Source organism: Denticeps clupeoides, chromosome 1 (assembly GCF_900700375.1).
Source record: "Denticeps clupeoides chromosome 1, fDenClu1.1, whole genome shotgun sequence".
In the NCBI taxonomy this organism is placed as follows: domain Eukaryota; kingdom Metazoa; phylum Chordata; class Actinopteri; order Clupeiformes; family Denticipitidae; genus Denticeps; species Denticeps clupeoides.
In genome coordinates this window covers 30,968,166-30,979,628 of record NC_041707.1, presented here as the reverse complement: position 1 = coordinate 30,979,628, position 11,463 = coordinate 30,968,166, and the positions used below count along the sequence as shown (strand labels likewise).

The 11,463-nt window shown below is 42.0% G+C and overlaps 6 non-coding genes across 6 annotated transcripts; all 6 read right to left on the bottom strand.

The window, feature by feature from the left end:
* Positions 1–254: 254 nt before the first annotated feature.
* Positions 255–373, bottom strand: LOC114802776 (5S ribosomal RNA). Its single transcript, XR_003751793.1, has one exon. It is a non-coding gene; the product is annotated as a 5S ribosomal RNA (ribosomal RNA).
* Positions 374–2,236: 1,863 nt separating this feature from the next.
* Positions 2,237–2,355, bottom strand: LOC114802714 (5S ribosomal RNA). The gene has a single exon (XR_003751768.1). It is a non-coding gene; the product is annotated as a 5S ribosomal RNA (ribosomal RNA).
* Positions 2,356–4,701: 2,346 nt separating this feature from the next.
* Positions 4,702–4,820, bottom strand: LOC114802710 (5S ribosomal RNA). The gene has a single exon (XR_003751766.1). It is a non-coding gene; the product is annotated as a 5S ribosomal RNA (ribosomal RNA).
* Positions 4,821–6,685: 1,865 nt separating this feature from the next.
* On the bottom strand, positions 6,686–6,804 carry LOC114802707 (5S ribosomal RNA). Its single transcript, XR_003751765.1, has one exon. It is a non-coding gene; the product is annotated as a 5S ribosomal RNA (ribosomal RNA).
* A 1,870-nt stretch (positions 6,805–8,674) lies between these two features.
* LOC114803167 (5S ribosomal RNA) lies at positions 8,675–8,793 on the bottom strand. Its single transcript, XR_003751888.1, has one exon. It is a non-coding gene; the product is annotated as a 5S ribosomal RNA (ribosomal RNA).
* Positions 8,794–10,657: 1,864 nt separating this feature from the next.
* On the bottom strand, positions 10,658–10,776 carry LOC114803118 (5S ribosomal RNA). Its single transcript, XR_003751875.1, has one exon. It is a non-coding gene; the product is annotated as a 5S ribosomal RNA (ribosomal RNA).
* Positions 10,777–11,463: the final 687 nt, after the last annotated feature.

Below are 11,463 nucleotides of genomic sequence, written 5' to 3'. Positions count from 1 at the left end.
AAGTATAAAGTTCTGCCTTAATTATTATCATTTTCCCCCCCCTGCAGCTTCATGCAGAGACCGATTTGCTATGTGTCTACAAAAGTCAGTTCAATTGTCAGATTGTTTTCATGTTTTTGGTTGGAGAGATTTATTAAAAAAAACCCAAATGTATATATTTTTAATTTTGTTGCATGTTGAAGTTAATATTGCAGGGTGTAATGTGAGTTTGCCGGTGGTTTTGAACGGTTCGGGGCAAAAAAAAAAAAAAAAAAAGCTTACAGCACCTGGTATTCCCAGGCGGTCTCCCATCCAAGTACTAACCAGGCCCGACCCTGCTTAGCTTCCGAGATCGGACGAGATCGGGCGTTCTCAGGGTGGTATGGCCGTAAGCGAGAGCTGCTGTCGGAAAGGCTGCTTTTAAGAGGAAGGAAGCAATGGTTTCACCTCTACTAGCAGCCCACTGGCCCACAGTCTGACAGCGAACGCTGGGACCAGATAGTGGACAACTTTAGAACGCTCACAGCACATGTGCTCACATTCAGCTCACGTTTGTACACTCTCCGATCAAAACGGAGCTCTGTGCTTCACGGTCAGCCACAAGCCCAGTCCGTTCCAGGTTCGTTGGCCAGCGTTTGTTCCGCCACGTTTTTCTGTCTCTCAGGGTAAATGTGGGATTTAAATCTAAGCTCTGCTTTGAAAGAGAAGCGTGAACATGAGAAGTAAAGAGGCGCCGTGTCACAGCGCCCCCTGCAGCTCAAAAGTTGCAATGTCGCTTGAATTCCGCTTTGCTCACAGCCTGTGGACGCCGCATTTAGCTCCTCACTGGCCCCATTCAGTAGACGCTCTTCTCCAAAGCGACGAACATCAGTGCAATGTCGTCCATATCTGTTCTTCATACCCGTATAGCAAGACTTATTTCAACAAGTGTGGTTCAACTGAGCCTATCGGCTAAGTTAAAGTGCAAGGAGCCTAACACTTGGAAAACAAAAATACAGTCAGGAACCAGAATTTTCCAGGAAAACTTCCTCTGTCTTACAACCTGGGTGTTCAAGGTGATGAGCATGTTTTTAGAGACTTTAAATTAAAATTAAACAGGAACATTATAGCAAAAAAAAAAAAAAAAAAATCAATACCATCTTCAACCGTCACAAAAGTAAATGCCAAACGTGGAAAAGACACCAACTCTGACTTGAATGCAATGCGCGGTTTTTATGTGTTCCTGATGGACATGTCCAGTAAATAAACTTCAATATTTTCAGCTGTGGAAAGCATGCAAAACAGGTGGAATGATGCTTTTTGAACATTTTAACAGCACTAAACGTTAGTTGGTTAAATAAATTAACGCACAACTCAAAATGATGAAAAGAATGGGCATACATGCCCTATGCAAAATGCTGTTGTTTTCTTCTTCTACTTGAGGATAAAATGAGAAAAGCTCAAAGGTTGTACATTTTACAAGTAAACACATAAGACGAATGGTACTAGTTAATGAAAAATAGAAAAATAAACGCAATAATGTTGAAGCGAAAAGTTAACATGATATAAAAGTCAGCTTGAAGATGTTCACAGTTCCTCGGCTCATTTTCGTATGTCCTTGATGTATTCTGTTTTTTGAAATACAGCGTACTGCTGCTCGGCCCTCAAATAAACAAAAGTCCAACACAAATCAGTGGTGAGGTGTCTTTATTTCTCTTTTGCATTGCTGCTAGGAACAAGATGTTTCAGAGGGGAATGTTTGATCTTTGAAGCTAAAGCATGAAACTGTACAAAATTGTCTCAGGTCACATGGTTGCCCACTTGTTGCTTCTTCCTGTTTGTTACAGGAAACTTCCTGTTGGGAAGAAAGAACGGCTTAGTTGATTGTTCCTGCAAAGTAAGTTGATGTGTGAAGACGAAAAATCGCTACGATTTACCACCATCTGCTGCCCACGACAATGAACTCGTATAGAAGTTGTGTGTGCGGAGTTGTACTGATTATGTTGCAGTTTTGCACAAGGACCAAGTATAAAGTTCTGCCTTAATTATTATCATTTCCCCCCCCCTGCAGCTTCATGCAGAGACCGATTTGCTATGTGTCTACAAAAGTCAGTTCAATTGTCAGATTGTTTTCATGTTTTTGGTTGGAGAGATTTATTAAAAAAAACCCAAATGTATATATTTTTAATTTTGTTGCATGTTGAAGTTAATATTGCAGGGTGTAATGTGAGTTTGCCGGTGGTTTTGAACGGTTCGGGGCAAAAAAAAAAAAAAGAAAAGCTTACAGCACCTGGTATTCCCAGGCGGTCTCCCATCCAAGTACTAACCAGGCCCGACCCTGCTTAGCTTCCGAGATCGGACGAGATCGGGCGTTCTCAGGGTGGTATGGCCGTAAGCGAGAGCTGCTGTCGGAAAGGCTGCTTTTAAGAGGAAGGAAGCAATGGTTTCACCTCTACTAGCAGCCCACTGGCCCACAGTCTGACAGCGAACGCTGGGACCAGATAGTGGACAACTTTAGAACGCTCACAGCACATGTGCTCACATTCAGCTCACGTTTGTACACTCTCCGATCAAAACGGAGCTCTGTGCTTCACGGTCAGCCACAAGCCCAGTCCGTTCCAGGTTCGTTGGCCAGCGTTTGTTCCGCCACGTTTTTCTGTCTCTCAGGGTAAATGTGGGATTTAAATCTAAGCTCTGCTTTGAAAGAGAAGCGTGAACATGAGAAGTAAAGAGGCGCCGTGTCACAGCGCCCCCTGCAGCTCAAAAGTTGCAATGTCGCTTGAATTCCGCTTTGCTCACAGCCTGTGGACGCCGCATTTAGCTCCTCACTGGCCCCATTCAGTAGACGCTCTTCTCCAAAGCGACGAACATCAGTGCAATGTCGTCCATATCTGTTCTTCATACCCGTATAGCAAGACTTAGTTCAACAAGTGTCGTTCAACAGAGCCTATCGGCTAAGTTAAAGTGCAAGGAGCCTAACACTTGGAAAACAAAAATACAGTCAGGAACCAGAATTTTCCAGGAAAACTTCCTCTGTCTTACAACCTGGGTGTTCAAGGTGATGAGCATGTTTTTAGAGACTTTAAATTAAAATTAAACAGGAACATTATAGCAAAAAAAAAAAAAAAAAAATCAATACCATCTTCAACCGTCACAAAAGTAAATGCCAAACGTGGAAAAGACACCAACTCTGACTTGAATGCAATGCGCGGTTTTTATGTGTTCCTGATGGACATGTCCAGTAAATAAACTTCAATATTTTCAGCTGTGGAAAGCATGCAAAACAGGTGGAATGATCTCCTCACTAGCCCCATTCAGTAGACGCTCTTCTCCAAAGCGACGAACATCAGTGCAATGTCGTCCATATCTGTTCTTCATACCCGTATAGCAAGACTTATTTCAACAAGTGTCGTTCAACTGAGCCTATCGGCTAAGTTAAAGTGCAAGTAGCCTAACACTTGGAAAACAAAATTACAGTCAGGAACCAGAATTTTCCAGGAAAACTTCCTCTGTCTTACAACCTGGGTGTTCAAGGTGATGAGCATGTTTTTAGAGACTTTAAATTAAAATTAAACAGGAACATTATAGCAAAAAATAAATAAATAAATAAAAAAATCAATACCATCTTCAACCGTCACAAAAGTAAATGCCAAACGTGGAAAAGACACCAACTCTGACTTGAATGCAATGCGCGGTTTTTATGTGTTCCTGATGGACATGTCCAGTAAATAAACTTCAATATTTTCAGCTGTGGAAAGCATGCAAAACAGGTGGAATGATGCTTTTTGAACATTTTAACAGCACTAAACGTTAGTTGGTTAAATAAATTAACGCACAACTCAAAATGATGAAAAGAATGGGCATACATGCCCTATGCAAAATGCTGTTGTTTTCTTCTTCTACTTGAGGATAAAATGAGAAAAGCTCAAAGGTTGTACATTTTACAAGTAAACACATAAGACGAATGGTACTAGTTAATGAAAAATAGAAAAATAAACGCAATAATGTTGAAGCGAAAAGTTAACATGATATAAAAGTCAGCTTGAAGATGTTCACAGTTCCTCGGCTCATTTTCGTATGTCCTTGATGTATTCTGTTTTTTGAAATACAGCGTACTGCTGCTCGGCCCTCAAATAAACAAAAGTCCAACACAAATCAGTGGTGAGGTGTCTTTATTTCTCTTTTGCATTGCTGCTAGGAACAAGATGTTTCAGAGGGGAATGTTTGATCTTTGAAGCTAAAGCATGAAACTGTACAAAATTGTCTCAGGTCACATGGTTGCCCACTTGTTGCTTCTTCCTGTTTGTTACAGGAAACTTCCTGTTGGGAAGAAAGAACGGCTTAGTTGATTGTTCCTGCAAAGTAAGTTGATGTGTGAAGACGAAAAATCGCTACGATTTACCACCATCTGCTGCCCACGACAATGAACTCGTATAGAAGTTGTGTGTGCGGAGTTGTACTGATTATGTTGCAGTTTTGCACAAGGACCAAGTATAAAGTTCTGCCTTAATTATTATCATTTTTCCCCCCCTGCAGCTTCATGCAGAGACCGATTTGCTATGTGTCTACAAAAGTCAGTTCAATTGTCAGATTGTTTTCATGTTTTTGGTTGGAGAGATTTATTAAAAAAAACCCAAATGTATATATTTTTAATTTTGTTGCATGTTGAAGTTAATATTGCAGGGTGTAATGTGAGTTTGCCGGTGGTTTTGAACGGTTCGGGGCAAAAAAAAAAAAAAGAAAAGCTTACAGCACCTGGTATTCCCAGGCGGTCTCCCATCCAAGTACTAACCAGGCCCGACCCTGCTTAGCTTCCGAGATCGGACGAGATCGGGCGTTCTCAGGGTGGTATGGCCGTAAGCGAGAGCTGCTGTCGGAAAGGCTGCTTTTAAGAGGAAGGAAGCAATGGTTTCACCTCTACTAGCAGCCCACTGGCCCACAGTCTGACAGCGAACGCTGGGACCAGATAGTGGACAACTTTAGAACGCTCACAGCACATGTGCTCACATTCAGCTCACGTTTGTACACTCTCCGATCAAAACGGAGCTCTGTGCTTCACGGTCAGCCACAAGCCCAGTCCGTTCCAGGTTCGTTGGCCAGCGTTTGTTCCGCCACGTTTTTCTGTCTCTCAGGGTAAATGTGGGATTTAAATCTAAGCTCTGCTTTGAAAGAGAAGCGTGAACATGAGAAGTAAAGAGGCGCCGTGTCACAGCGCCCCCTGCAGCTCAAAAGTTGCAATGTCGCTTGAATTCCGCTTTGCTCACAGCCTGTGGACGCCGCATTTAGCTCCTCACTGGCCCCATTCAGTAGACGCTCTTCTCCAAAGCGACGAACATCAGTGCAATGTCGTCCATATCTGTTCTTCATACCCGTATAGCAAGACTTATTTCAACAAGTGTGGTTCAACTGAGCCTATCGGCTAAGTTAAAGTGCAAGGAGCCTAACACTTGGAAAACAAAAATACAGTCAGGAACCAGAATTTTCCAGGAAAACTTCCTCTGTCTTACAACCTGGGTGTTCAAGGTGATGAGCATGTTTTTAGAGACTTTAAATTAAAATTAAACAGGAACATTATAGCAAAAAAAAAAAAAAAAAAAAACAATACCATCTTCAACCGTCACAAAAGTAAATGCCAAACGTGGAAAAGACACCAACTCTGACTTGAATGCAATGCGCGGTTTTTATGTGTTCCTGATGGACATGTCCAGTAAATAAACTTCAATATTTTCAGCTGTGGAAAGCATGCAAAACAGGTGGAATGATGCTTTTTGAACATTTTAACAGCACTAAACGTTAGTTGGTTAAATAAATTAACGCACAACTCAAAATGATGAAAAGAATGGGCATACATGCCCTATGCAAAATGCTGTTGTTTTCTTCTTCTACTTGAGGATAAAATGAGAAAAGCTCAAAGGTTGTACATTTTACAAGTAAACACATAAGACGAATGGTACTAGTTAATGAAAAATAGAAAAATAAACGCAATAATGTTGAAGCGAAAAGTTAACATGATATAAAAGTCAGCTTGAAGATGTTCACAGTTCCTCGGCTCATTTTCGTATGTCCTTGATGTATTCTGTTTTTTGAAATACAGCGTACTGCTGCTCGGCCCTCAAATAAACAAAAGTCCAACACAAATCAGTGGTGAGGTGTCTTTATTTCTCTTTTGCATTGCTGCTAGGAACAAGATGTTTCAGAGGGGAATGTTTGATCTTTGAAGCTAAAGCATGAAACTGTACAAAATTGTCTCAGGTCACATGGTTGCCCACTTGTTGCTTCTTCCTGTTTGTTACAGGAAACTTCCTGTTGGGAAGAAAGAACGGCTTAGTTGATTGTTCCTGCAAAGTAAGTTGATGTGTGAAGACGAAAAATCGCTACGATTTACCACCATCTGCTGCCCACGACAATGAACTCGTATAGAAGTTGTGTGTGCGGAGTTGTACTGATTATGTTGCAGTTTTGCACAAGGACCAAGTATAAAGTTCTGCCTTAATTATTATCATTTCCCCCCCCCTGCAGCTTCATGCAGAGACCGATTTGCTATGTGTCTACAAAAGTCAGTTCAATTGTCAGATTGTTTTCATGTTTTTGGTTGGAGAGATTTATTAAAAAAAACCCAAATGTATATATTTTTAATTTTGTTGCATGTTGAAGTTAATATTGCAGGGTGTAATGTGAGTTTGCCGGTGGTTTTGAACGGTTCGGGGCAAAAAAAAAAAAAAAGAAAAGCTTACAGCACCTGGTATTCCCAGGCGGTCTCCCATCCAAGTACTAACCAGGCCCGACCCTGCTTAGCTTCCGAGATCGGACGAGATCGGGCGTTCTCAGGGTGGTATGGCCGTAAGCGAGAGCTGCTGTCGGAAAGGCTGCTTTTAAGAGGAAGGAAGCAATGGTTTCACCTCTACTAGCAGCCCACTGGCCCACAGTCTGACAGCGAACGCTGGGACCAGATAGTGGACAACTTTAGAACGCTCACAGCACATGTGCTCACATTCAGCTCACGTTTGTACACTCTCCGATCAAAACGGAGCTCTGTGCTTCACGGTCAGCCACAAGCCCAGTCCGTTCCAGGTTCGTTGGCCAGCGTTTGTTCCGCCACGTTTTTCTGTCTCTCAGGGTAAATGTGGGATTTAAATCTAAGCTCTGCTTTGAAAGAGAAGCGTGAACATGAGAAGTAAAGAGGCGCCGTGTCACAGCGCCCCCTGCAGCTCAAAAGTTGCAATGTCGCTTGAATTCCGCTTTGCTCACAGCCTGTGGACGCCGCATTTAGCTCCTCACTGGCCCCATTCAGTAGACGCTCTTCTCCAAAGCGACGAACATCAGTGCAATGTCGTCCATATCTGTTCTTCATACCCGTATAGCAAGACTTATTTCAACAAGTGTGGTTCAACTGAGCCTATCGGCTAAGTTAAAGTGCAAGGAGCCTAACACTTGGAAAACAAAAATACAGTCAGGAACCAGAATTTTCCAGGAAAACTTCCTCTGTCTTACAACCTGGGTGTTCAAGGTGATGAGCATGTTTTTAGAGACTTTAAATTAAAATTAAACAGGAACATTATAGCAAAAAATAAATAAATAAATAAAAAAATCAATACCATCTTCAACCGTCACAAAAGTAAATGCCAAACGTGGAAAAGACACCAACTCTGACTTGAATGCAATGCGCGGTTTTTATGTGTTCCTGATGGACATGTCCAGTAAATAAACTTCAATATTTTCAGCTGTGGAAAGCATGCAAAACAGGTGGAATGATGCTTTTTGAACATTTTAACAGCACTAAACGTTAGTTGGTTAAATAAATTAACGCACAACTCAAAATGATGAAAAGAATGGGCATACATGCCCTATGCAAAATGCTGTTGTTTTCTTCTTCTACTTGAGGATAAAATGAGAAAAGCTCAAAGGTTGTACATTTTACAAGTAAACACATAAGACGAATGGTACTAGTTAATGAAAAATAGAAAAATAAACGCAATAATGTTGAAGCGAAAAGTTAACATGATATAAAAGTCAGCTTGAAGATGTTCACAGTTCCTCGGCTCATTTTCGTATGTCCTTGATGTATTCTGTTTTTTGAAATACAGCGTACTGCTGCTCGGCCCTCAAATAAACAAAAGTCCAACACAAATCAGTGGTGAGGTGTCTTTATTTCTCTTTTGCATTGCTGCTAGGAACAAGATGTTTCAGAGGGGAATGTTTGATCTTTGAAGCTAAAGCATGAAACTGTACAAAATTGTCTCAGGTCACATGGTTGCCCACTTGTTGCTTCTTCCTGTTTGTTACAGGAAACTTCCTGTTGGGAAGAAAGAACGGCTTAGTTGATTGTTCCTGCAAAGTAAGTTGATGTGTGAAGACGAAAAATCGCTACGATTTACCACCATCTGCTGCCCACGACAATGAACTCGTATAGAAGTTGTGTGTGCGGAGTTGTACTGATTATGTTGCAGTTTTGCACAAGGACCAAGTATAAAGTTCTGCCTTAATTATTATCATTTTTCCCCCCCTGCAGCTTCATGCAGAGACCGATTTGCTATGTGTCTACAAAAGTCAGTTCAATTGTCAGATTGTTTTCATGTTTTTGGTTGGAGAGATTTATTAAAAAAAACCCAAATGTATATATTTTTAATTTTGTTGCATGTTGAAGTTAATATTGCAGGGTGTAATGTGAGTTTGCCGGTGGTTTTGAACGGTTCGGGGCAAAAAAAAAAAAAAGAAAAGCTTACAGCACCTGGTATTCCCAGGCGGTCTCCCATCCAAGTACTAACCAGGCCCGACCCTGCTTAGCTTCCGAGATCGGACGAGATCGGGCGTTCTCAGGGTGGTATGGCCGTAAGCGAGAGCTGCTGTCGGAAAGGCTGCTTTTAAGAGGAAGGAAGCAATGGTTTCACCTCTACTAGCAGCCCACTGGCCCACAGTCTGACAGCGAACGCTGGGACCAGATAGTGGACAACTTTAGAACGCTCACAGCACATGTGCTCACATTCAGCTCACGTTTGTACACTCTCCGATCAAAACGGAGCTCTGTGCTTCACGGTCAGCCACAAGCCCAGTCCGTTCCAGGTTCGTTGGCCAGCGTTTGTTCCGCCACGTTTTTCTGTCTCTCAGGGTAAATGTGGGATTTAAATCTAAGCTCTGCTTTGAAAGAGAAGCGTGAACATGAGAAGTAAAGAGGCGCCGTGTCACAGCGCCCCCTGCAGCTCAAAAGTTGCAATGTCGCTTGAATTCCGCTTTGCTCACAGCCTGTGGACGCCGCATTTAGCTCCTCACTGGCCCCATTCAGTAGACGCTCTTCTCCAAAGCGACGAACATCAGTGCAATGTCGTCCATATCTGTTCTTCATACCCGTATAGCAAGACTTATTTCAACAAGTGTGGTTCAACTGAGCCTATCGGCTAAGTTAAAGTGCAAGGAGCCTAACACTTGGAAAACAAAAATACAGTCAGGAACCAGAATTTTCCAGGAAAACTTCCTCTGTCTTACAACCTGGGTGTTCAAGGTGATGAGCATGTTTTTAGAGACTTTAAATTAAAATTAAACAGGAACATTATAGCAAAAAAAAAAAAAAAAAAAATCAATACCATCTTCAACCGTCACAAAAGTAAATGCCAAACGTGGAAAAGACACCAACTCTGACTTGAATGCAATGCGCGGTTTTTATGTGTTCCTGATGGACATGTCCAGTAAATAAACTTCAATATTTTCAGCTGTGGAAAGCATGCAAAACAGGTGGAATGATGCTTTTTGAACATTGTAACAGCACTAAACGTTAGTTGGTTAAATAAATTAACGCACAACTCAAAATGATGAAAAGAATGGGCATACATGCCCTATGCAAAATGCTGTTGTTTTCTTCTTCTACTTGAGGATAAAATGAAAAAAGCTCAAAGGTTGTACATTTTACAAGTAAACACATAAGACGAATGGTACTAGTTAATGAAAAATAGAAAAATAAACGCAATAATGTTGAAGCGAAAAGTTAACATGATATAAAAGTCAGCTTGAAGATGTTCACAGTTCCTCGGCTCATTTTCGTATGTCCTTGATGTATTCTGTTTTTTGAAATACAGCGTACTGCTGCTCGGCCCTCAAATAAACAAAAGTCCAACACAAATCAGTGGTGAGGTGTCTTTATTTCTCTTTTGCATTGCTGCTAGGAACAAGATGTTTCAGAGGGGAATGTTTGATCTTTGAAGCTAAAGCATGAAACTGTACAAAATTGTCTCAGGTCACATGGTTGCCCACTTGTTGCTTCTTCCTGTTTGTTACAGGAAACTTCCTGTTGGGAAGAAAGAACGGCTTAGTTGATTGTTCCTGCAAAGTAAGTTGATGTGTGAAGACGAAAAATCGCTACGATTTACCACCATCTGCTGCCCACGACAATGAACTCGTATAGAAGTTGTGTGTGCGGAGTTGTACTGATTATGTTGCAGTTTTGCACAAGGACCAAGTATAAAGTTCTGCCTTAATTATTATCATTTTTCCCCCCCTGCAGCTTCATGCAGAGACCGATTTGCTATGTGTCTACAAAAGTCAGTTCAATTGTCAGATTGTTTTCATGTTTTTGGTTGGAGAGATTTATTAAAAAAAACCCAAATGTATATATTTTTAATTTTGTTGCATGTTGAAGTTAATATTGCAGGGTGTAATGTGAGTTTGCCGGTGGTTTTGAACGGTTCGGGGCAAAAAAAAAAAAAAGAAAAGCTTACAGCACCTGGTATTCCCAGGCGGTCTCCCATCCAAGTACTAACCAGGCCCGACCCTGCTTAGCTTCCGAGATCGGACGAGATCGGGCGTTCTCAGGGTGGTATGGCCGTAAGCGAGAGCTGCTGTCGGAAAGGCTGCTTTTAAGAGGAAGGAAGCAATGGTTTCACCTCTACTAGCAGCCCACTGGCCCACAGTCTGACAGCGAACGCTGGGACCAGATAGTGGACAACTTTAGAACGCTCACAGCACATGTGCTCACATTCAGCTCACGTTTGTACACTCTCCGATCAAAACGGAGCTCTGTGCTTCACGGTCAGCCACAAGCCCAGTCCGTTCCAGGTTCGTTGGCCAGCGTTTGTTCCGCCACGTTTTTCTGTCTCTCAGGGTAAATGTGGGATTTAAATCTAAGCTCTGCTTTGAAAGAGAAGCGTGAACATGAGAAGTAAAGAGGCGCCGTGTCACAGCGCCCCCTGCAGCTCAAAAGTTGCAATGTCGCTTGAATTCCGCTTTGCTCACAGCCTGTGGACGCCGCATTTAGCTCCTCACTGGCCCCATTCAGTAGACGCTCTTCTCCAAAGCGACGAACATCAGTGCAATGTCGTCCATATCTGTTCTTCATACCCGTATAGCAAGACTTATTTCAACAAGTGTGGTTCAACTGAGCCTATCGGCTAAGTTAAAGTGCAAGGAGCCTAACACTTGGAAAACAAAATACAGTCAGGAACCAGAATTTTCCAGGAAAACTTCCTCTGTCTTACAACCTGGGTGTTCAAGGTGATGAGCATGTTTTTAGAGACTTTA